Here is a 26469-nt window from a genome sequence, read left to right on the forward strand (position 1 = left end):
TACACTAAAAATAAATTGAAAGACAGCCACCAACATGCTGACAGTTTGATATATACTCTTTGAGCGATCATTTCCTTAGAAGGATGGAAGTTTTGAAGGACACTATGTCTGATCTGGGAGACCTAAAACTAGCTGTGAAAACTGGAGCAAGTCCATAATAACTACTTGGCAGCATCTTCCATTTAACAAGAAAAGAAATGTGTCTTCCCTTATTCTTCTCTCTTTGGGATTACCCTTATAGATTGTATAGAGCACAGAAGTAATTTCATGCAATAATCAGCTTTCCAAGCCCACCAAGGACAATTTGAGCTGCAATATATCCTGTAGCATGCATTTCTAATTAACGATTTACTACACTATATCAAACTATAATGTGTATGGTAAGTATTAAACTTTGTTAAATTGAAATCTATACATGTAAATTTTCCATCAATTCAATTAAATCACAGACAGGTACTGCAAATCACATATTAGAATCTACATCTAACAGGGAAAATATCTGGTGTTGAAAGCTTGAAAGTGTAGTCCCTGAAGAAGGCCAAACAATTATATAAAGTTCAAAACATGTTGAGCTTTTTTTTTTTTTTACAAAATAGGATAACTATAAAATCTTTTGAAATAAGAAGCAACCATCAATAAACATGAAAATCTTTGTTCTTGTTTTGCCTGTGCATTAATATAACTAACCCAACACTATCTCTTTTAATTTGAGAGATTTCTCTAGGGCAGGCTTTCACAACTTGTCAGTAGCACAGCGCCAAAATTAGGTAAGCTAAGCCTCTTGGGGCCATAAAAAGGGTGTTAGGACCTCACTTTCCAGGAAGATATTTAATGATTTGTATTGTCGAAGGCTTTCATGGCTGGAATCACTCAGTTCTTGTGGGTTTTTTCGGGCTATATGGCCATGTTCTAGAGGAGGAGAACGTCAGGAGACGTCAGGAGAAATGCCTCTAACATGGCCATATAGCCCGAAAAAACCCACAAGAACTATTTAATGATTAATTAAGATTGTGATGGTGGTGGTGATAGGCCTTCAATCCTTTTCAGACTTAGTGTGACCCTAAGGCGACCTTATCACAGAGTTTTTTTGTCAAGATTTAGTCAAAGGAGATTTCCCTTTGTCTTCATCTGAAGCTGAAAGAGTGTGTCTTGCCTAAAGTCACCCAGTAGGTTTGGAGCCATAGCCTTAGGTTCAAACCACTATACCACACTTTCTTAATTCTGAATTCCTTCCCTCTTTTCCCTGTCCCTCCATCCCTCTGTCCCTCTGTCCCTCTGTCCCTCCGTCCCTCCGTCCCTCCGTCCCTCCGTCCCTCCCTCCCTTCCTTCCTTCCTTCCTTCCTTCCTTCCTTCCTATTTTTCTTCCTTTCTCCCCAGCTCCCTCCTTCATTCCCTCTCTTCTTTCTTTCTTTCTTTCTTTCTTTCTTTCTTTCTTCCTTCTTTCCTTCCTTTGTTTCTTTTTTCCCCTCACACCTTCCTTCCCAGGTCCGAGTGGTGGCATAAGCGACGGAAAGTGGCTGGAGTGAGGGAAAGCTTCTGGGGCACGTAGTGGGTGGTGTTGCTCAACTGGTTGCAATGATAGCTTGTGAAGGTGACATTTATCCCACAAGCCATATGTTTAGCAGGCCTGTTTTAGGATATAATTCATGGGTCTCTATCTATAAGATTTTTAAATGACAGTGCTAGGAATTATTTTGAGTTTTTGTTTTACAATTGTTTAAACATATATAAAAATGTGAGTTCCAATGAGATTGAGTAAATGTAAGTACTTGCATCAATTATTTTGATTTAATCAATCTACTCCAGCTAGAATGAACAAGTGAATGAAGGTCTCTGTAATCTACTACTGAGATAGAGGGAACTGTATATTCATTGTACATCCCTGTGACTCCATCTACCCCTACCATTGGAAATGGCATAATTTAGCTCTTCAACTCCATTAGCTCACAAAGAGATGTAAATTCAAAGTGTCACATAAAAGAGTATATTTGCTCCAATGCTTAACAATAAATGGAAGTTCCTCCAGCTCTATCTCCTGAAGTCAGAGTGGCCATAAAATGTCAGTGGTGGACTCCTAAACAATTTTGATACATCCAAGTCTTCAGATTCTCTGTGGACCCTTCAGTGGGTAAGGATAAATTGATCCAGCACAGTTGGGTAAGCCTGTACCTTTCAAAGCTATGGTATGCTGCCTCTGCTCTGGCTTTCTTCTAGGGTTATCACATACACACCCCTTCCCCAGCCCCCATGGATAATTATTTATTTACTTACTTACTTACTTACTTACTTACTTCATTTATATACCGCTTTTCTCAGCCCTTAGGCGACTCAAAGCGGTTAACAACAGCAAAATTCAATGCAAAACATCATAAAACGATTATGGGACAGTTAAAAAATAGCATCATCAACAATTAAATATCAATATAACAATCATTAGCATATAATAATAACGTGTCCGATGTGTGACCCAATACAACAGCCAGCAAAGTAATTTTGTCTGCTGTGGACTCATCTTGTAGTTTTTCAAATAATAATAATAACAACTTTATTTTTGTACCGTGCCTCCATCTCCTCGAAGAGACTTGGGGTGGCTTACATGGGGCCAAGCCCAATCAACAGTTAAAAAATAACACATTAAAATTCAAACAACAGTATAAAACAAAATAAATCAATGACATTATAACAATATATAAAACAGGCTTCAAAACCAACAATCAGTACATCATCCACAAACTGATTGCCTTTCATTCCTGCCATCTCTATTTACATGGCTGCACTGCTATTTTTTTAATAGCTGGGTTGTCCCATACTTGTTGAGTTTTTACTGTCTCCCTAGTGCTTGTTAATTGCTCTTCAGTGCAATTTTTCTGCCTTTTTTTAATGGTCAGCCCGACATCTTAGAGTTTCCACAGTAGCATTGTGTAGGTAAGTAAGTAGGTAGGTAAGTAGCATTGTAATCCCCCTATACCTTCTCATAAGATTGCTCACACAACTTCTTACAAAATATTTACCCCTGACTTTTAACCAAAACAGTTTGGAAAAGGGAGTCTAGGTGGTGGGATAATTATATTGTGACAGCATCTGAACCAGGGCCTGGATCCTATTTGATAATTACAGCTAAAGCAAACCCATGGAATAAAGGAGGTTTGCATACACATTGATACACAATTCAGTAATTATTCAGTGTTTGCTCTAGTTCAGATTTCCAATAGGTTCCAGGTCTGCAGTTCCATACCTATGTAGTTCCTCTAGATCAGTGGTTCTCAACCTGGGGTCCCCAGATGTTTTTGGCCTTCAACTCCCAGAAATCCTAACAGCTGGTAAACTGGCTGGGATTTCTGGGAGTTGTAAGCCAAAAACATCTGGGGACCCCAAGTTGAGAACTACTGCTCTAGATGGAGGGTATATCTACACTGCATAATTATAGCAGTTTGACGCTACTTTAACTGCCATCACTCACCGCTACAGAACTTTTGGATTTGTTTTTTGTCATGGCATCAGAAAAAGAAAGCTATGGTTAGTGTAGATTGGTATAAAACAGTTCAATGAAGTTAAACTGAATTGCATGAATCTTCAGTAACCATATAACACAGTTTCAAACAGCATTATATAGCAGTGTGGATTGGGCTTCATTTATAAGTAAAAATATGGAGGATTGTTCTGCATGTATCTCAGAATTTTGTAAGTATATTTTTTGGTGTTGTTTTTTGTCTTTAACTCAATTTAACACTTAAATATCCCAGTGAAAGGTGGTGCACATGTTCAGGATACAATCCAGCTTCTTAAATTCAAATTGTAAGTTGATCCCTGATAGATGTGTAATCTCCCTATATTCCCTTAGGGAACCTGGAAGCAATACCAAGTTCAACAGTGCTGCTCTGCTGGTATTAAAAGTGTCATTGCTACCAGTCAACTGTGGCTGATGATAGCAGAATTAGGCATTAATATACAAAGAGTGAACAATTTGGAGGAAAGGGGAAAAAAAAATAAACCACTCAAGTGTGAATTAGGCTTTTTCATTTTTTTTCCTTCAAAATTGTTCAGTCGTAGAACTAGCAGCTTGCAAAGTCATTTCAATCAATGAGTAACAATTAGATTTTGGATTCATTCATCAAAATAAACGAATAGGAGTCACTAGAGGAAAACAATAATTTCTAAAGGACAAAGTGAATGTTTTTCCAATTGAAATGAAAGACTGCAGTAACTGGCAATTAGCGATATGTGAAAGAGGCTATATTATAATGCAAAATTCTTAAAAAGCCTTTTAGTGACAAAAATACTCTTTTTAGAAGTCTATTTAAGATAAAGCTGTTCTAACATCTCTAACTGTCAAATTGTACTTTCAATCTTGTAAAATTCAACTTGTCCTCTGTTATGGGGACAAATTCCAACAATCTATCCAAAATATGATCCCTTTCGTATACTAACTAGTGTCTTAATGACACACAATGCACCTCTTTGCTTTCACATTATATTGCTGATACTGTTGGAGGGTGGAGAAATAAATAAAATGGTAACATTAGGAAATGGGTATATTTTGCCTGATACAATATAATGGAAACAGAGGGTACTCTGGGTGTCAATAGCAATATGTATTAGGAGTGTAAAATTTGGGCAAAAGGCATGCCATTTTGGGGTCATTCTGTTTACTGGGAAGTTATTTGAAAGGGGAGGGGTGATGTCATTTTTATCCAGTTGGAGTTCTGAGATCATTGGAGAAAGCCTTCTTTTGATTCTTTCAACCTCATAGGTGGCTTTGTGTGTGCAAGGTCACCAACCCACCAACCTGGTCAAATATGCATGACACAAACAATCTGGGATAACAGGGGGCACAACTTGTTTATTGGTTAGCTGAAATAAGGTTGGCAGACATACATGAGCCCAAGATTTCCATATCAGACAGCCAACATGCTGTTCCAACTACTAGGCTTGGGTAACCACAGAAAAATTTGGTTCTAAACTCGTTTTGTTTTTAGGGGGCCCTTACGTTTCGTTTTTTTAAATAATTCCGAAATTTTCCTTTTAAAAATTTTGAAATATACGAAATTTTGTATAATTACGAATCAATGCGTTAATGGTGGACGTGATTGCGCAATATGCTAAAAAAAACCTCCAAATGGGACAGAGGGAACTTCTGAAGCTTCCCTCTCCCTCTGTTGTTGATTGTTGGTGTGATAAAACAAACAACAACTATAAAACTTGCACCAGACATGCGAAAATAATTACGAAATAATTACAAAATAATTACGAAATAATTACAAAATAATTACAAAATAATTACGAAATAAATTGAAAAAATTGTTTCGAATCTAATTTACTCCTCACACTATTCCTGCATGGCTCAATATTGGATCGTAAGCTAATTTAAATATGAATTAATAACGAATTACGAAATTAACGAACGAAACCGCCCAAGCCTACCAACTACACCAAGAAGACACCTTCAGAGAGGATCCAGAGAGCATGACTGAACTCCAGAGGCAAAAGCCAATAAGGGATGTAATACAGGCTCCCATTCAACACCTCTCCAGTCTCCCTGCGTTGGAACACTCTCAGCATCCAATAGGAAGATCCCTCAACTGACAGAGAATGAGCCAGAACCAGATTCAGGACCCATGCCAACCACCCCAAGATGTGAAAAGAGACAACAGAAACAATAAAAACAAAGAAACTGAGAGTAGGAGGGAGGGAAGTTACAGGAGGCAACTGAGCTGAGGAGCTGCCAGGCTGGGAATATGTAGCCCACTAGCAGACATGAGTCAAGAGGTCTTCACTCAAGTCCGCATGGGGAAACCAATCAGATTGAACTGAGGGTTCTGAGAATGGTAGTCACAGACTTGTGCACCCATCAGGTATGCACCGCACAAGGGTTCCTGAGAAGGGGACAAGCAAAGAAGATGGTGGGAGGAGGAATGCCTGCAGCTGCAATCTTCCTGCCTGGTAAGCCAGGCAGGGCTTTTCTCAATGGTTGCTCCCAGTTTTCTCAATGGTTGCTCCCAGTTTTCTCAATGGTTGCTCCCAGTTTTGAAGAACATGCTTCTTCAAAACTGACTCCCTGTTTATCTTTCCGTTAGTAGATCAAGACTTTATTATTACTACACACATTGGGCAACTGGCAGTCTATAAGGAAAGCACTTTCAATGTGGTGAATTCTTCATAATTCTTGGTTTTTGCTTGCAATTTTTTCAATTATTTTTATCTTTTAGACAAAAAATAGTTTTTAACTATAATATTGGCTTAAATTTCTACCAATAGTATTTTTTAAGTTTAAAAAAAATATCTGTTTTCGCAAGCTGTCTTCAGTGCTAGTGCTGGGAAAGTCAAGATAATTATAAACAAACATTTTTTTTATATGAATACTACATAATGCTTAATACTCTAAATGTTTTCTTGTTTTGTGTCTTCAAGTCATTTCCAACTACTGGTGATGATAAGGTGGATCTATTGCAGATTTCTCTTGGTAAGATTTATTCAGAATGGGTTTGCCATTGCCTTTTTTCCATAATTGAACTGGGATTTCAACCCCAGTCTCCAGAGTGATAGTCCAATCCTCAAACCACTATACCACTGGCTCTTACTCTGTAAGTTTACCCCAAGTAATTTCCATTTCATGAATGAGGATCACTTCCCTCTTTTTTTATCTTAAAGTGGTTAACCTTGAGGGAGTATCTCTTTTCCATGCAAGCAGTTTTAAGAAAGATCACGTAAACTAGTCCTGATCTTACATGTTGCTATTTCATATTAAAATGATCATTCGGATAATGGGGTTGCATATCATATTTACAGAGTTGTTGCTTACTTTGAAAGATGCTGGTATTCTAATTGAAATGTATTGATTTTCTAGCAAACAGACTCATATCAATATTGACATTTCAAGGTTCAAGGAACAAAATTAAAGCTTAATGTAGCAATGTACTCTAGTTTTAAATTATTCTCTGTTCTCAGGTGTCATATGATTTTACTTTGATATACACACACGTGCATACCCATAAATTTTCCTCAAAGCAAATCCAATATATAAAGTTTATATCACTATTTTTACACACTTCTTGATTGGAGCTCTAGCTCTGTTAACTAAATCTTCCTATATTCCCAACCTCAAAATCCATCTCAACAAGGTCATTTCCATTCTGTTGGCTACTGGTGGGATCAGTGGTGATTAATCTAGTCATTGTACTTTAGCACCAACAAGGATCTCCAGGGGTCTTTTTAAGGTGCCTGTAGAAGATGTCTCTCCAGTACATCTAGCTACAAGACAATTGCTATACATGGACCTGTTGATACCCCTAATCTATGGCAAAATGAAAATAACCATGTTGGGAGAAGAGTACTGCTTGTAAGATGTGTTTCTGGAGGGGAAGTAGTTTCATTGTAGCACAGTAAAAAGAAATTTGCCTCTACAACAACCAGAAAAAAGAATTCCAATAGCTTAAGTCTAATTTATGCTGTCAGTTATTTACAAACAGAATTCTAGCTTAGAGTTCATTTTGTAGAGGTTGTTCAAGTTATTTGCTAATCTTAGGCTATGATCCAATATTAGCTCGGTAGAGTATAAAACTCTACCACCATCACCCAGCATAGCTTCTTGTTCCATTACCTGTTCATGGTATAGTGGTACATTTCCAAGACAAATTACTGGTTGGAGGAAGATCTCAGGAGCATCTAGGTAAAGTTGTGAAACTTGGAAGAGTTGCCTCCTGGATAGAGCAAGAAGATTGGGTGCACTTTAGAATACATGAGGCACCTGAGGATAAGATAATTGTTGTGCACAGCCTGTGAATCCCCCACCCACCACTTGACCATGAGACCAGCCGTCAATACCATCAGCTATGTTTGTGCTGGAGGGAAAAATCTGAATGAGGATGTAATTCTGCAACATCAACTATATAAATAAAAATGTAATGTTCGTTTGTCATACCATCAGAACTCAAAAACCATTGGGGAAATTGACATGAAATTTGGACACAAGACACCTAACAACCCAATGTATGTCCTTCACTAAAAAAAATGATTTTGTCATTTGGGAGTTGTAGTTGCTGGGATTTATAGTTCACCTGCAATCAAAGAGCATTCTGAACACTACTAACGATGGAATTGAACCAAACTTGGCACACAGTTCTCCCATGACCAACAGAAAACACTAGAAGGGTTTGGTGGGCATTGATCTTGAGTTTGGGAGTTGTAGTTCACCTCCATCCAGAGAACACTGTGGACACAAACAATGATGGATCTGGACCAAACTCTACACGAATACTCAATATGTCCAAATGTGAACACTGTTGGACTTTGGGGAAAATAGAATCTTGACATTTGGGAATTGTACTTGCTGGAATGTATAGTTCACCTATAGTCAAAGAGCATTCTGAACGCTACCAACGATAGAATTGGGCCAAACTTCCCACACAGAACCCCCATGTGGGCCACAGCAACATGTGGCAGGGGACAGCTAGTCTAAAAACTCTCACAATCTCTAGAGAGAAAGTGCTTTTGAGTAACTTCAGATAAACTTTATTTCATAAGTTGGGTGCAGCCATTGAGAAAGTCCTAATTCTTACCACATCCAACTCTAATAAATCAACCACAACTTTTTGCCAAATCTGAGGCAGGGTTTAGCAAAAGTATCTTACAAAAGTCTTACGCAGTGTGAATTGTATTATTTGTATTAATTGTACCAGGGATGTATGTCTCATTTTATGAGAAAGGAAACTATCTCATAGCCATGTACAGAAGTACATGAGCATACACACATGTGCACACAGATGCAATCTGATAAGAATTTTCAGAAAGAAAAAAACCTGGAGGAAAAAATTGTCTAAGTTATAACACCCGTGTAGAGTGGTGGTAACAACACTCGCTTGATCTACACTGCCCTGTATCCTAGGACCTGATCCCAGATTATCTGCCTTGAACTGGATTATATGAATCTGCACTGCCAGATAATCTAGGATAAGAAGGCTTCAGACTCTATGCAGACTGTAGGTACTCTTCGTTTGGAAGAAACCTGCAGGAACAGCAGACACCAGCCACCGAGATTTGTTCCAACAGGAAGGCTTTATCTTCAGTTGCAGGAGTGTGAATATTTACAGATATACAAAGATGTACTCTCTCTTTCTCCAGCAATGCTTCAGCAATCCTCCATCATCCATCACATGATGGCTGGCTGCTTATATACCCACCTCCACCCTCCAACTGCCCATGCTGCAATCCTGCATTCATAGTTACATCCGCCACTTGCTTAGTCACTGTGAACCAGCACTTTACCACATGGACAAACCTGTGTGGCTCAGCATTTTACCATCATAACATGGCAATCTATATAAATAAAATGTAATGTTCATTTGTGGGATTAACAGAACTCAAAAACCAGTGGACAAATTGACACCAAATTTGGACACAAGACACCTAACAAACCAATTTATTGTCTTCACTCAAAAAAATGATTTTGTCATTTGAGAGTTGTAGTTGCTAGGATTTATAGTTTACTTACAATCAAAGAGCATTCTGAACTCCTCCAATGATGGAATTGAATGTGGCACACAGGACTTCCATGACCAACAGAAAACACTAGAAGGGTTTGGTGGGGATGCAGTTCACCTACATCCAGAGAGCACTGTGGACTCAAACAATAATGGATCTGGACCAAACTTGGTACAAATATTCCATATGCCCAAATATGAACACAGATGGAGTTTGGGGAAAATAGACCTTGACATTTGGGAGTTGTCGTTCCTGGGATTTATAGCTCACCTACAATCAAAGAGCATGCTGAACCCCACCAACGACAGAATTGGGACTAATTTCCCACACAGAACCCCCATGACCAACAGAAAGTACTTAAGGCTATCCATTCCAACTCCCTTCACCAGGGCAAGAAAACGTAATCAAAGCCCTCCTGACAAAGAGACATCCAGCTCTCTCTCTCTCTCTCTCTCTCTCTCTCTCTCTCTATATATATATATATATATATATATATATGATTCTCACACACACAGATATAGTATTGTAGATTTGAAGGGAACCCCTAAAGAAGGACATTTATATGTTGCATGTTCCAGAGTAGGCAAACCAGACAATCTCCACATCAACACTGACAAAAAAAACAACAAGAAATACTGTTTACCCACAAGCATAAAGGCATTGCATATATTATAAACCAACACTTTCTCAGACTGGGCCACAGCAACGCGTGGCAGGGGACAGCTAGTATATTATAAAACTCTGACAAAAGTCTTCCTAGAAAGAACAAAGTAATATTGTATGTGTATTTATAAACAACCTGTTAAATCATTTCTTTTCTGTTGTGTACATCACTTTGGAGATTTCATTTTCATAATACAACCCAGCATCACATCATGTTATCAGTATTCTTTCGACTAATAAACACCTGCAGGCTAGCTCTTCCCTAGTACTTGCATTATGTAGACAAATCTCCATTATGAAGAGAACAACTAATTCCATTACTGCTCTTAGACCAAATAATGAGAAACACAACAGGGAATCTATCACCTTAGAATAGTGGTGGAGATGGAGAAGAGTATAAGAATCTTAAAATAACCTCTTTCTCCTTTGTTATGCTGCTTATCACAGAGGCCTATATCAAACAACTTTGACTCAGGCATTGGCTTTTCTAATGGACCATACAGCCAAGCGACTATCAGTAAGATTTCAGGGTTGCGCTCATCCCCTTCTGTAACCATCGATGGAATTTCATTGAGTGGGTTCTTACTGTAAATGGAAAATCACAAAGACTGTTGTGGATAGATAAATTCACAATAACAATCTATCAGTGTAATAGAATAATTTAGGATATGTATAAGTAAGTCTGTTTTTGAAGGAATACAAATGAATGAATCTTTTAATTTCTCATTCTCCCCATTGTAAGGGGAGTGCGAATCAGATTATCAAATAAGCCTCTATTTCACAATAGGTCTTATTTGTCCCCATGGGTGAACATAAGAGTTGAACTTTTTAAGAGAAGAACATCTTTGCAGATGAATAAGGTGAAGTGATGGCTAGGGATCCTTTCTTTCGAGAACTCCACAATGATCATCAGAGAATATCCTTTCTCTGTTGTAAGAACTGCTGTTTACTAGGGCTGGGCGGTTTCGTTTGTTAATTTCATAATTCGTTATTGATTCGTATTTAAATTAGCTTACGATCCGATATTGAGCCATGCAGGAGCAACTAAAAATCGAAATGAATTTTTCAATTTATTTCATAATTGTTTCGTAATTGGTTCGAAATCGTTTCGAAATCATTTCAAAATCGTTTCGAAATTGTTTTGTTATTATTTCCATATGTCTGGTGCAAGTTTTATAGTTGCTGTTTGTTTTATCAGTGATAAAAAAATAAATTATCACACCAACAGTCAACAACAGAGGGAGAGGGAAGCTTCAGAAGTTCCCCCTATCCCATTTGGAGGTTTTTTTAGCGTATTGCGCAATCACGTCCGCCATTAACGAATCAATTCGAAATTTACGAAATTTCGTAAATAACGAATTTTTTTAAAGAAAAATTCGGAATTCTTTTAAAAAATGAAACGCAATGGACCCCCTAAAAACGAAACGAGTTTAGAAACAATTTTTTCCGTTGTTACCCAGGCCTACTGTTTACCCAACAAAAACAACACACACTGATGATGTCAACATAAATTCTGAAGCATTGGTTTCCATAATGAAAATTAAATGTCATTGGATTCCATCTTCTAGGATCCTCTACTGGCAAGGCCAAAGATCAAACATTCGGGAATTAAAATGGGAAAAAAAAACCATTTAGGAAATAAAGGTTGGGAGAAACTGTTCCTGAGTTTAGCCATAGAGTGACACACAAACATCATGGAACTGTGCAATATCTATTTCATTTCACATAGCATGGTATAGACCTACAGAAACATTGTAGATAGTTTCAAACAGGCCTAATGGATTTCTTTATAAATTGTTGCATGTGAATGAGTGACACTCCCCCCACCGACAGCCCAAGGATGACACAAACACCGAGTTGGGAAGAAAATTGATGGATTTGACAATGTGGAATTGAATTTACGGACTCTGAGCTGGCAAACGTTGAGCACTAGATTGGTTTTATGGATTATGATGTATAATCGATTGTTTTAATTGTTTTAATTATTGTTTATATATGTTTTATTTTTATCTTATTGTTGTACTGGCATCGAATTGCGCCTGTTGTAAGCCGTCCTGAGTCCCCCCTCGGGGGTTGAGAAGGGTGAGACATAAATAAATAAATAATAAATAAAAATGACCACAACTTGTTTATTGATTACAGGAACACAGAGTTGGGTGCCAGGCATGGGTTCTGGATCAAGATTGATCAGCCTGCTGCTGACCAATACCGCTAAACATGTCTAGGTGCCACCAGCACAATACCAGGCTGATACTGAGCACCCCTGGGAACCATCAAACGGTTCCCCGCTTTCCTGCTTGGGGTGGAGGGCTTTAGGGAAACCAGATCCAGGGCCCATGTTGCACGCCAACTAAGTTGTGATGATCTAACAAAACAGAACTAATGGTAGCCAATTCAAAACCAAACATGCATGCATGCATGGTGTTTGGAAGGCAAGAAGAAGCAGGCTACAGCCTGCTGGGTTCCCTGTGCAGCCCTATAAGGGCTGCTTGACAAGGGTGGAGGTCGGCCCTGGCCAATCTGCGGGCCACTGATTGGCTGGCAGTCCAAGTGGCAGGAAGATTTCCCACCCTGCAGGGGGCTTCTGGGAAAAGGAAGCCCCCTGCCTCCATTATGGCCTGCGGGATGGTGCCCACCGCCAGAACAGGCCTTGCCCGGTAAGTCAGGCAATGCATTTTCTGGAAAAGTGGGAAGCATTTGGATTGTGGTATTATTTTAATACTTTTAATACTCAAGCAATAGGGTAAATTAAAAGTTGATTCCTGCTGAAGTTAAACATTGAGGTATTTTTTACCACTTAAAAATACGATAAATTAAGAATAGAACATTGAGAAGATTGTATGCCTGTGAAAAGATAGAGACAAAAAGAGTATAACTTTTTTGCTGGTAATTTGCTTTATAGTAGACAACATATGAGATTTGATTATATGTATTGGGATGATGAGAGCCCCCTCTAGTGATGTTGTCACCAAAATACTTGAATAGACTGCCAATGAGACTCAATGGCAGTCCGTATGATGCTTGCTTGTAAAGGTCAACCATTAGATGTTAGAGGGGGAATATCTAAAGATATTAGCAATACAAAGACCACAAATGATTTAAAATGGTTAGTTTAATTAAGTACGTATGAAAGAGGAGCCCTTGGTGGCACAATGGTGGTAAACCCTTGTGCTGGCAGTGGTTTTAATCTGGGGAGAGTGGGTTGAGCTCCCTCTGTCACCTCCAGCTCCCCATGCGGGGACATGAGAGAAGCCTCCCACAAAGATGGTAAAACATCAAAACACCTGGGTGTCCTCTGGGCAACATCCTTACAGATGGCCAATTCTCTCACACCAGAAGTGACTTGACAGTTTCTCAAGTTGCTCCTGACATGATAAAAAAATGCTTTCTGAAGACATGGTCACATAAATTCTGAAAATTGTTATTAACAAATTACAAAAATAACATTGTTCTCATTAAGATAATAATTTTGCTATGGAGAAGTGATGGCTGTCATCATTTCTCATGAAATATGTTTAGGCTAAGGACAAAAGTGATATTTCTGAGGTGACTTCATGGATTTCATAGCATTGCAGAGAATCTAAATCCAAATTCTGCATCGTAAACTATTCTCCCAAAGTTCACCAGAAGGCACAGTTCAGTTCTGAATTTTAAAAAGTAGAGCAACAGAAGCACTTATCAAGAAATCAGAAATTACTTTTTCATTGGAGATATGCTTCCTAATCCTTTTTGCTTTGTTGTAAATTGTAATGTATGTGATCTTTGCTAGAAATGAGACTGCAGGTTTGGTAATAGGTGGACAGAATACAAGGTGATATACTAGGTGGGGATTTCTTCAAAGCAATGAATCACAGAGTTTGCAGTGAGTAAGAAGATAATATATTCACTTTTGTAGTCTCCTATGAATGCCTTTGGCTCCTCCATTAAATACAACTCCTGCAATTTAATATCTCAGGTCTTAGCCTCGGTTCTTTTTATTGATGTCTCTGTCTGCTGAATTATTGGTAAAAGGGAAATATTCTACTATCTTCAGCAACTGTATGGTGTAATGTCTACCTTAAGCATGGTCTTCCCCAAACTGGGTCCTTCCAAATATTTTGGACAGTGATTCCCATTGTTTCTAACCATTAAGTTATGATGATTGGGAATGATGGGAAGGAATGTTGTATGACATATAAGACAGAGTCTGGAGAAAAATGCACGCAATAGATCTAGCTGCAAACTTACTTCCTATGTGATTTTTCTCTTGAGTCACCTTCCCCAAATTTGAGTGATACACAACTGAGTAGAAACTGAGAGGAAATGGGGACATCTCTGAGTTAGGGATAAAGCATTTCAGTGATAAAATATTTTGCAGAGAAAAGATGCTTCTTTCCATTTTCCTTGAACCCCCATTGTATAATATTCCCCTGGCCCACAGTCAGAAAAATTCAGTATGGGCCCCCAAATTATAGGGAAGAAACTGTTAAGATGAAGGGCAAGGACATTAGATTCCATCAACCCTTTTTGATCTAACTCAAAATGTGAACATGTGGTGCAAATTTCATATTTGTTTATCTTGCTTGTTGAGGGAAATAATTATTGTTAGAGAGTAATATTTGCAAAATGATCTGTCCCTTGTATAAGTGCCTGAAGAGTGAGATGCCTGCAACGCATGGAAACATACTGGGGTCATTTTATCCTCTGGACTGTAGACACTACCTTGAATTTTTGGGTCAGAATCAGCTTGGTGTCCTACGGTGTTATACAAGGAGGTATATATTAACTCCCTTTTCAACCAGTTTTATTCTGGTATATCTATGCCCTCCCCAAATCAAAATAGCTGCTGATTTAACTAGAATGTGGGGTGATTTGGGCACTGGAGGTGCTGCCTAACATTGTCACATAGATGGCAGCATTCACCAACTCAGACTTCTGTATGCTGGATAATTTTTACATTCTTCCACTGTCAAAAGTTGCCATAGTGTTTAATTTTCTTTTATTTGCTGTAATTCAGTTTGATTGCTATGTCCTTTCACTAAAGCCTTCAAGCCGTTGACCTGTGGGGTCCCGCAAGGCTCTATTCTGTCACCCATGCTTTTTAACATCTACATGGAACCGCTGGGAGAGGTCATCTGGAGGTAGAGCTGTGTGTCATCTGCATGGAGGTGGCACACAGCTCTACTACTCCTTTCCACCTAATTCCAAGAAGGCCTCTCAGGTGCTGGATGAGTGCCTGGCCACTGTGTCTATCTGGATGAGGAGGAACAAGCTGAAGATCAATCCCGACAAGACAGAGGTCCTTCTGGTCGATCGTAAACCTGACCGGAGTATAGGGTGGCAACCTGTGCTGGACGGGGTTACACTCCCCCTGAAGTCACAGGTCCGCAGTTTGGGAGTCCTCTTGGATTCATCGCTTACACTTGAGGATCAGGCGTCGGCGGTGTCTGGGAGGGCTTTCGCACAACTGAGACTCGTACGTCAACTGCGACCGTACCTCACGAAGGCGGATCTGGCCGGAGTGATCCATGCCTTGGTCACCTCCAGATTGGACTTTTTAAGGTGCAGGTGCTTACCTACAAAGCCCTGAACGGTTTGGGACCAGCCTACCTGTGTGACCGCATTTCCATCTATGAACCCACACGTTCACTTCGGTCATCTGGAGAGGCCCTGCACGTGATCCCACCTGCGTCGCAAGCGCGCTTGGTGGGGACGTGGGACAGGGCCTTTTCCGTGGTGGCCCCCCGATTCTGGAACACCCTTAGACAGGCCCCTACATTGGCTGTCTTCAGAAAGAACTTGAAGACCTGGCTTTTCCGATGCACCTTCCCAGATTAGGAAATCTCCACTACCAAGTCCCATAAGCACTTTACCAGAACCAATGATTGCTGCACATCGCACATCGCACTTGCCCTAGAAGCCTTATATACACCTCCTGTCACATCAGCACTTTTAATTCTTGTACCCATTACTCTGGCCTGGCCCAGTTTTATTGTGTTTTAGTGTATTGTGCCTGTTGTTCATTTTGCTTTATTCTGTTTTAATTGTTTGATTTGCTTAGATTGTATTGTTATGTTGTGTGTTGAGGCCTCGGCCTGTTGTAAGCCGCATCGAATCCTTCGGGAGATGCTAGCGGGGTACAAATAAAGTATAATAATAATAATAATAATAATAATAATAATAACAACAACAAATGGGAAATGAGAGTAGGGGTGACAGAAGTGACAGAACAGAGAATGAATAGTAAACTAGGGAAGTGAATGGGATATTAAAGGGAAAGTTACAAATTTTACTCAACTTTGGAATCAGTTTTAACTGTAAACACACTGCAGGGTTCACAGTTATTTCCTTTAATTGTTAACAAATTGGAGGATTGAAACATTAATATTCAGTGACTCCATGGGATCCTCAAACAGAGCCCATGCACAGAAACCTCCTGAAGCACCAACACTTGCAAGCTTTACAATGAAGACTGAAGTAAATTTGAGTACTGTGTTCACTTAACCCCATAGGTATGTATGAGTTTCAGAAATCAAAAAAGCAATCAATTTGGACGGTTTCATTGTAAATTGGTTCTAGATTGTGTGACATCATGTGAAATATTTTCTGCAAAGCCAACCAAAAGACTAATAAAAATGATGTTCCGAGGAGTCAAATCAATAAATTGTTTTTCCCGTCATACCTAATCGTGTATGAAAATCAGATATCTTTGGTCTCATATTTCATCCAGCCTTGGGTTTGTTTTCTTATTTTCCTTCCTGCACATTTTAAAAAATTCTTTAGCAGATGTTGATTCATTAATAATTCAGTGCTGAATCCCTGCATGAAAAAGCCAAACACTGTGACACTCAAAACTGCAGTCAGTCAGCATGAAACAGCATCATTCAGCTTGGTGAACACAACACAAGTAAAGATCACATGATGCAGATCAAAAACGAAGGCATCACTAGAAAGCTGTTATGGATGGTGGGTAAGAGTGCAGGCCAGTAGGTCAAAAACTCTTTCAACAAAAGCTACACCAAACCATAACTTGCTCAGTATCCAACACTACTACAACCCATTTTTCAACTCACAGGCTACATAGGTTTAAAAGATCTATCCAAGGTACTGAAACTATTTTTGGAGGAAGGTAATCATCAACATAGGGGATCCCCCGGTGGCGCAGTGGGTTAAAGCACTGAGCTGCTGAGCTTGTTGATCAAAAGGTCGCAGGTCCGATTCCGGGGAGCAGCGTGAGCTTCCGCTGTCAGCCCTAGCTTCTGCCAACCTAGCAGTTCGAAAACATGCAAATGTGAGTAGATCAATAGGTACCGCTCCGGCGGGAAGGTAACGGCGCTCCATGCAGTCATGCCGGCCACATGACCTTGGAGGTGTCTATGGACAACGCTGGCTCTTCGGCTTAGAAATGGAGATGAGCACCACACCCCAGACATGACTGGACTTAATGTCAGGGGACTACCTTTACCTTTACCTTTAATCATCAACATATTGAAAAACTTATATAAAGTTTCCATGGAAAGCCTGAGAAGATCCACTGTCACACTGACATGGAAACTACTATTTCCCATTAGTAAGAGAGAGAGGGTGGAAGTGAGATAATAGCAGCAATTGAGTGGTATTTAATAAATACACACACATACACACACATGCATATATGATATGTAAATGTGCAAAAACATGTTAGTTGTGGAAAGCATTTAAAATGTGCACCTTAATGAAAACTAGTAACAAAATATGTACCAAAATGTGCATGAATTTATATATGTGAAGGTGTGGAAATTTCTTCAAAACCTGACATGGAACTTGGATGACATGAAGATGTTGGTGTGATTCTGAGAAATACAAGAAGCACCATTCACATTGTTGCTTATGTAGCTTTAACTTGTTTCCAGCTTGTGGAGACCCTAAGGTAAACCAATCCTGAGGTTGTGGCAACAAAGTTTGTTTGGACGGGGCAGACTTTCCCTTTTCTTAAGGCTGAGAAAATGTAACTTGCCCAAGGTCACCTAATGGATTTCCATGGCTGAGCAGAAAATAGATTACACCCCCTCCTGGGTCAAAATGTAAAACATTATGATTTCAGTAGCCTCTTTGAAGTCTGGTCATATGATCACTTTAGAAGAAGTAAAAGGCCATTCTTAGTCATTTAATTTTTTTTCTTCAAGAGACTGGCTTCACTAAGAGTCTTATATTTCTGGTTTTGTTAACTCTTGATTTATGTCAAAGTCTGACCAATCTCTTCACCAGTTCGTCTGTGTCATTATGTACATTGTAAATATTTCCTCTGGAAACCCAAGGTCATTACTCTGATGAGGACATTCACCCTAAATTCAACATCTTCCACATAATACATATTAATGAGAGTACTAAGGAGCTATTTAATGCCCTGTCAAACAATCAGATGCCCCACTAATATAATTTTGCTCTTTGGCCAGAGCATTGTTGAACTCCAGACCTTCAACCTTGTGGTAATTTGGAAGAATAAGCTGATAGAGGTATCAGGAGCTCCTTATGCCATAAGTACCAATGGAAGCTACAATAGAGAATGTCAGTAGTTTAGGAATTGTGTTTCCTTTCTTCAGACTTGGTCCACTCCTATGCATCATCTGCAGTTTTGTGTTGTCCTGGATCACAAAACCTTTCCATTCACACCATCAAAGGCAAGATTGCCACTCTTACCTTCTCATAAAAAAATCACGGAATGGAGCATTTCCCCTCCAACTTTAGAAAGGGTCCAATGAGGAAAGATAACAGGGCAACCTTTGAACTGAGTCTGAGTTATTGTTGGGTTTATGATCCCAGCGAAATACTTTATGTTTTTAACAATTGAGACTCATGCTTTTCCATGCACATTTCATCATAGCCTTTTTGAAGGCCCATGGGATAAGGAAATTACTTTGTGCATCCAGGTCTAATTTATCTGGATGGGCTTTGCAATTTGGTGATATATCCTTCATTGAGGTTAGTCTCATTCTCTGCACCTGCTCCACTCTAAAGCGTATTAGTATCAAGTGGGAAATTCCATTTGCCTACCTTCTGCTAATATTAGAGAGCTGTGCCTAGCATAAGCATTAAGGGATTATATCCTTCTTCAGGCAACTACTACTGATATTTTATTCTTTTGTAAATCTCCCCTGCCCCCTTACTAAATTTCAGTTCTGGGCACTATTCAAAAAGCTCTGGGCTAGTGAAGATATAAAGAGACATTGCAGATAGGTGATATGACAGAGTTTTTACTCTTTTGGCATTCAGGCTTGAGGATGTTGGTACTCCAAGGTTTTCTGATTTTATATCTATACATTTATAGACCCTTTTCTGTAATTTAGTTCAAATACTAACTCTGTTTTTTTTCAATTCCAGATACCTTGAAGGGGAATTCTGAATTTCCATTTATGACCACATCATGATATCCTAAGCCAACTTTAGAGTGGGAGAGTCAAGTGTTGCCATGCAATCAAATCTGTGTCTCTAGGCATCTACCTCCCTGGAAGAGATTTGTCTTTGATGACAGAGATTAAACCTATGCATTTGAAACTTTTCTGGGATATTCATCCCTTTGTGGATATTTTACATTCTTGTTTAAAGTGGCTGTGGTTCAGTTCATCTTTTTATCTCATACCTTTACTTCCACTTCTGGCTAGAATATTTTTCACTACTCTTAACCTGTGTAGTTTTAAAAGAAAGTTCTGCAGTGTAGATGCACTTTGGGACTTGGCACCCCATCACACTGGGGAAAATTGACCCCTTTTTCCACTTCTAGGACAGGGCCTGTCAAGTGCCAACACATGATGCTCAGTAGGCCCCACCCCATTGATTGCTGAAGTGCCAAGGAAGGATTGCAAGATGTTTCCTTGGCCACAAAGAAAGGTGAGTTGTGTTTTGAGTAGTTTCAGCATTTTTTGCACTTTCCTCCAATGTGATTTGCTCCATCCCCCACCTGTGATCTGGGAAGGAGGGAGGGTGTGCCACCTGCTTATGAAATGGAACAGCTGGGGGTGGGTGGAGGAAGTTAGTTCGAAGAGGTCAACAGTGCTACTTCACATCATCAGAAGTCCAATTTCATCTGTTTAAACTCTGTACATTCCCAGTAGCAGACTCTGACCAATAATTTCCTACAACCCCCTTGACCTTTCCAGGAATAGCCTGTTGTCTTGTTGTCAAGCTAGGGAGTTTCACATACTATATACACAAGAGATCAAGGTTGGGTTTATATTATGGAGTATTTTTATTAAATGAGTTAATTCAGCCATTGTTAGGTGGGAATGTGCAGTGCATGGAGACCAAGAGGCCATGATTTATTGGCAGAGGTGCCATTTGAGGTAATAGGCCCTGTCTGAGACCAGTTCTCTCTAGGGTTGTCTGACCTGTGGGTGGAACATGGATGACACTACACCATTTCTGCTAGCATCCACCACAAGTGGTTAACTCCTAAGCTGAGGATGCTGTTGGCAACTGTCTTCTCTATCTAAATGGGTTTGGATAGAGAGACTGGTGTTGGAGAAAATTTCCTTTCTTTACTTTCTTGGAAGTGGTCAGCCCTCAGGTCAGGCATTTGGTCTATGGAATGGAGTAGCTCCCACATATATGTACATTCCTTATCAGATCATGTTTCAATTACTAAAGTGGCACTCATTCAATTCCAAAATGAAGCAGACTGATTTTCAAGGCCCCATAAGAGAGTCTGGGAAGCCAAGCTTTTCAGAGAAATTGTTTCCTTACTTAAATAATTAATAATAGAGATGTTTTACTTTGCCATTCAATTTAGATTTTGAGACTGGGTTAGAAAACAGTAAAAATATACCAGATGATAAAACACAGATGACAGCCGCAAAATCAGTCAGTAATCAAGGATGTGAAAGCCAAAAATTGAAAGTTACCAAGAATATAAAGCACATAGATCAAATCTTCTTTCACCTGGAATTCACCTGAGCAAGCTCAGTAGAGTGCTGTGATTGTATATAGTTCATTTTTAATTCTGATTAATTTGTGCTGTTCTTTTTCCTTGATGGATTCTAAGGTGTCTTTCAGTTAGTGTGAAAATGTGCAGATATTTTCATGAATATTAAACACAAATTATAGCCATCCTTATGTACACAAAGTATATGGACTTTTGCAAAAAAAAATCTAGCTGTTTAACAAAAACAGTTGTCTACACTGCTTACAAATGCATGTGTCCTTTCCCCCAAGAAGAACTTTTTAAGCACTTGATCTATGTATACTCTGTTATTACCAACCTCTGGTATATTGTGTAGACCCACCTTTCATCTAGCTATTACAGCTTGTTGTCTTGTTTCCAGACTAGGACAAATAAGGCACACCTATTACCTACCTATCAAATTTCAGATGTCACCAAACAATCATGGGGAAGTGAATATAAAAATTATTACAGTACTTTAAAATTAAATATAGTAACAACAACAAAGGAGAAACACAATAAATGTAGAAAAACAGAACATGTATGGTCTTTAAACCACTTGTTTCAGTGAGAACCCACAATCCATTAATCCACTTTGCTCAATGGGAAACCCACAATCGGCTAAACCACTGCAAACAAAACAATATGTTTAATCTACTTCTCTCATGAAAAACCCATGATCTACTCAACCACTTCAGGCCATGCAAACACCATAGAATCATAGAATCATAGAATCATAGAATCAAAGAGTTGGAAGAGACCTCATGGGCCATCCAGTCCAACCCCCTGCCAAGAAGCAGGAATATTGCATTCAAATCACCCCTGACAAATGGCCATCCAGCCTCTGCTTAAAAGCTTCCAAAGAAGGAGCCTCCACCACACTCCGGGGCAGAGAGTTCCACTGCTGATCGGCTCTCACAGTCAGGAAGTTCTTCCTAATGTTCAGATGGAATCTCCTCTCTTGTAGTTTGAAGCCATTGTTCCGCGTCCTAGTCTCCAAGGAAGCAGAAAACAAGCTTGCTCCCTCCTCCCTGTGGCTTCCTCTCACATATTTATACAGGTTGGTTAATCCACACCATTTAATAGGTTTTTCAGTTTCATGAGAATCCTCTACCTCTAGCCCTTGAGAGTGTGGAGATCTGACTGTACTAAAAAGGAGATTCCATCTAACATTTAGAACCTTTTTTTTTTTACTCTAAGAGGTATTTGATGATGGAATAGATTGCCTCAGAGGTTGGTGAGATCTTCAAACAGAAGTTATATGGACAACTTCCAGGAGTGCTTTATAATTGTGTATTCCTGCATGGCAAAGAGTTGGGTCCTTGTGGTCTCTTACAACTTTAAGATTACAGGCTCATGTTAATTATTTATGGACTACTGACACATCTGAACAAAATGAATCAGTGTTATGGGAACAGTCAAGATGGAAAGAACAAGAGTGAAATTAATCAAGATTAATATGTACAGATCCCCAATACACCAGTCAAGTTTATTGTATTAGCTGAAGTATTTAGGAAAATGAAATGACTGCCATCCTTCCAAATATTATATCTGTTTTTCCCCTGCACCATATGGAGCTGTGTTACAGTAAAAGAAAGATGAAATTAAGATTCTTAACATGTGAAAAATGCTTTATATTATGTAAAACAGATAATTTGGGTTTGTACTGAGAAGAACAGAAGGTGAGGATGAACCTTCAAGAAGATAAAACATAGATGATAATCACATCTCGCAAGTTAATTTTCATATTGTTTCTCATCAGAAAGTTACATATCTATATGATGTAAAATTAGATGTCTATATGATGCAGTGAAATTCCATTTATGCTTACTCCTACACACTTGCTGACTCTCCCAGAGCTTTACAGATTGACCTAAATCTGGAGTAATTACTTCTTTTTACTCCAACTCACAGAATACACCAACCAGTAACATTCCTGGGATTTGTGTCATCCTTTGTGCCTTCCATCTCCTTGATGTCTGTCCATTCAATGCCATGTTGGAAAGGGGAACCTATATTTAGCTGCTCTAATGTGCAGGTGTCAGAGTTATGTGATATTTCTTTGGAAGTTGACTTGGGAAATATTCTCCAAATTTCATATATATATATATATATATATATATATATATATATATATATATATATATAAATGCTCTGTGTGTAATGAGGACCTTAAAAACAAAAGAACCAATGAACGAAACTACACCAAATTTGGCAACAAAACGTCTCACAACACAAGGAGTGACCATCACTCAAAAAATTATGATTTTGTCATTTGGGAGTTGTAGTTGCTAGGATTTATAGTTCATCTACAATCAAAGAGCATTCTGAACTCCATCAACGATGGAATTGAACCAAACATGGCACACAGAACTCCCATGACCAACAGAAAATACTGGAAGGGTTTGGTGGGCATTGACCTTGAGTTTGGGAGTTGTAGTTCACCTACATCCAGAGAGCACTGTGGACTCAAACAATGATGGATCTGGACCAAAGTTGGCACAAACACTCAATACGCCTAAATATGAACACAGATGGAGTTTGGGGAAAATAGACGTTGACATTTGGGAGTTGTAGTTACTGGGATTTATAGTTCATCTACAATCAAAGAGCGTTCTGAATCCCACCAACTACAGAATTGGGACAAAATTCCCACACAGAACCCCCATCATCAACAGAAAATATTTAAGGCCATCCAATACAACTCCCTTCACCAGGGAAAGAAAATGTAATCAAAACCCTCCTGACAAGGAGCCATCCAGCCATAGATATAGATATATATAATTCATACACAGAGAGATTAAATATCAGATTTGAAAGGGACCCCTAAGGAAAGACTTTCTCATTACTTTATTTTCCAGATCAACAGACTGGGCCACAGCAACACGTGGCAGGGGACAGCTACTATTTACATAATTAGAACAGGGATGTACAATGTAGCCCATGCCTCCTGAAGCCTCCAAAGCCCCAGACTCAAATAATGATGATGATGATGATGGTGGTGGTGGTGATTGGCACACTGGGTGCCATGCCAAAAGATCTCAGCTGGCATTTGGAAACAATAAACATTGACACACGATCTGTCAACTGCAAAAGGCCACCTTACTTGGATCTGCGCGCATCATTCGAAAATACACCACACAGTCCTAGATGCTTGGGAAGTGTTCCACTTGTGATTTTGTGATACAAAATCCAGCATATATATCTGGTTTGCTGTGGCATACTGTGTTTTTGTGTAATACTACTACTACTACTAATAATAATAATAATAATAATATTTAAGGCATTTTTGTCCAGAACTATCTGCTATTTGCTAAACCTGCTTCTATGATCCCCAAAGATCACAAATCACTGAAAAAAATGTTTTAAAAAAATAAGACAGCACATCAACTGGAAATGTTGTTGTGTCATTTTTAGCACACTGAAATCATGTGGGAACAGGATAGAAAAGTGCCCTCTGCCCAGTTGCCCATCTTAATGTAGAGCAGTGGTTTTCAACCTGGGGTCCCCAGATGTTTTTTTTTGCCTACAACTCCCAGAAATCCCAGTCAGTTTACCAGCTGTTAGGATTTCTGGGAGTTGAAGGCCAAAAATATCTGGGGACCCCAGGTTGAGAACCACTGATCTAGAGAGTCAATGATGGATTACTATAGAGTTGTAAAGTTGATTTGAAATATATTTTATATTTCTAAGCTTTCCCCAAGTATTGAGTGACTGATATAGCTTACAATTTTGAATTTACGCGTCGCTTTCTCATTGTACAAAACTATCTTTAAAACATCCCAAATTGTGATCTGTGGTATAAATGATGAAAACTATTTTAAGTAATAAGGTCTGGAAAAGTAACGGCATATTGTTACAGCTACATTACAAAAGAATGGTGTTACCCCATGGGTCTACTGTCTTAATGTAACTAAGCTGTGTCTTAGATATTGCAAAAAAGAGTTGATCACAAGGAATTAGTTATTTGCAACTGGTTACTCTCAAACTCTGTAATAGCCTTTAAGATTATAATTTAATCTGTTCAGTATGTAATGGCAGTGGTGTAATATTACACTGGTGGAGATTCTCTGATATATAGGTGAAACCTAGCCTTCAGATCTTCCCCATCTGGATTGTAGGAAGGAAATATCCACTCTTGTAAAGAAATATTCACTCCTGACATCACCAGGCCTTGGGAGGGGAAAATGGTTGATAAAGAAGATAATGTAGCCCCTGAACCCAGAATAATTCCGTATCATGTCCTACCAGTTACAGTATGGATAGTGGCCCACGGGGGTTCAATAAACCAAACTCTCCTGCTGCTCGCATGGTAAAGAAATTTATGGAAGTCATTCTCAACAAACAGTATTATTGCACCTCCTGAACCTTATTCTGAGAAAATGTGTGCCTTGCCACAAGCATTCACATATTCTGAGGCTAACTGGACATTTCTGATAAACAAACTGCTCACCATATTTTTTGGGAAGAAATGACTGAGATGAGGGCACATTCTTTAGTCAATGGGACTAAGATTAATTGTGTAAACAAATGCACAAAATAGTTGTTAAGGCGTTAAAATTGTGAAAATTCAAGTATGGTAGGAATAACACAAAACCTCTTGAAATTTCATAAGAAACAAAGACAAGTCTGAGATTTCACACCTCTATAAAGAGGTGTGTGTGTATTAGGCCTGGGTAACAACGCCAAAATTTGTTTCTAAAATCGATTTGTAATTGGGGGTTTTTTTTGTTTCGATATTTAAAATAATTACAAAACTTTCCCAAAAAAAAGTTTCGGTATTTACGAAATTTCGTAAATATTTACAAAACATTTTGTAAAGATGGCGCCCTTTTTTTTTTCAATATTTTTTAAATATTTTTTTAAATTTAATTATTAATTTAGTAGAATAGGGATTAATTATTATTAAGGAGGGAAGGCAGGCACTCACTCTGGCGGGCCCTCTCGCTTACTGCTCGCTCACCCCTCTCGCTCGCCGCTCGCTCGCCCCTCTCGCTCGCCCCTCTCGCTCGCCGCTCGCTCGCCCCTCTCGCTCGCCCCTCTCACTCGCCCCTCTCACTCGCGGCTCGCTCGCCCCTCTCGCTCGCCCCTCTCGCTCGCCGCTTGCTCGCCCCTCTCGCTTGCCGCTCGCTCGCCCCTCTCGCTCGCCCCTCTCGCTCGCCGCTTGCTCGCCCCTCTCGCTCACCCCTCTCGCTCGCCGCTCGCTCGCCCCTCTCAGCATCAGCAAGCATCGGCAGGCGGTCATCTTACGTATTTCCGAAATGGACGAAAATACAAAATTTTTTGGCGCCTGCCGTTTCGATATTTAAAAACTTTTCCAGGTTTTAAAAAAAAGTTTTGTAATCGTTTCGTAATTCAAAAATTAACGAATTTTTTTTACGAATTACGAATTAACGAAAAGAATTGACCAGCCCTAGTGTGTATATATATAAGAA

This window comes from Anolis sagrei, chromosome 3 (genome assembly GCF_037176765.1).
Source record: "Anolis sagrei isolate rAnoSag1 chromosome 3, rAnoSag1.mat, whole genome shotgun sequence".
Classification (NCBI taxonomy): domain Eukaryota; kingdom Metazoa; phylum Chordata; class Lepidosauria; order Squamata; family Dactyloidae; genus Anolis; species Anolis sagrei.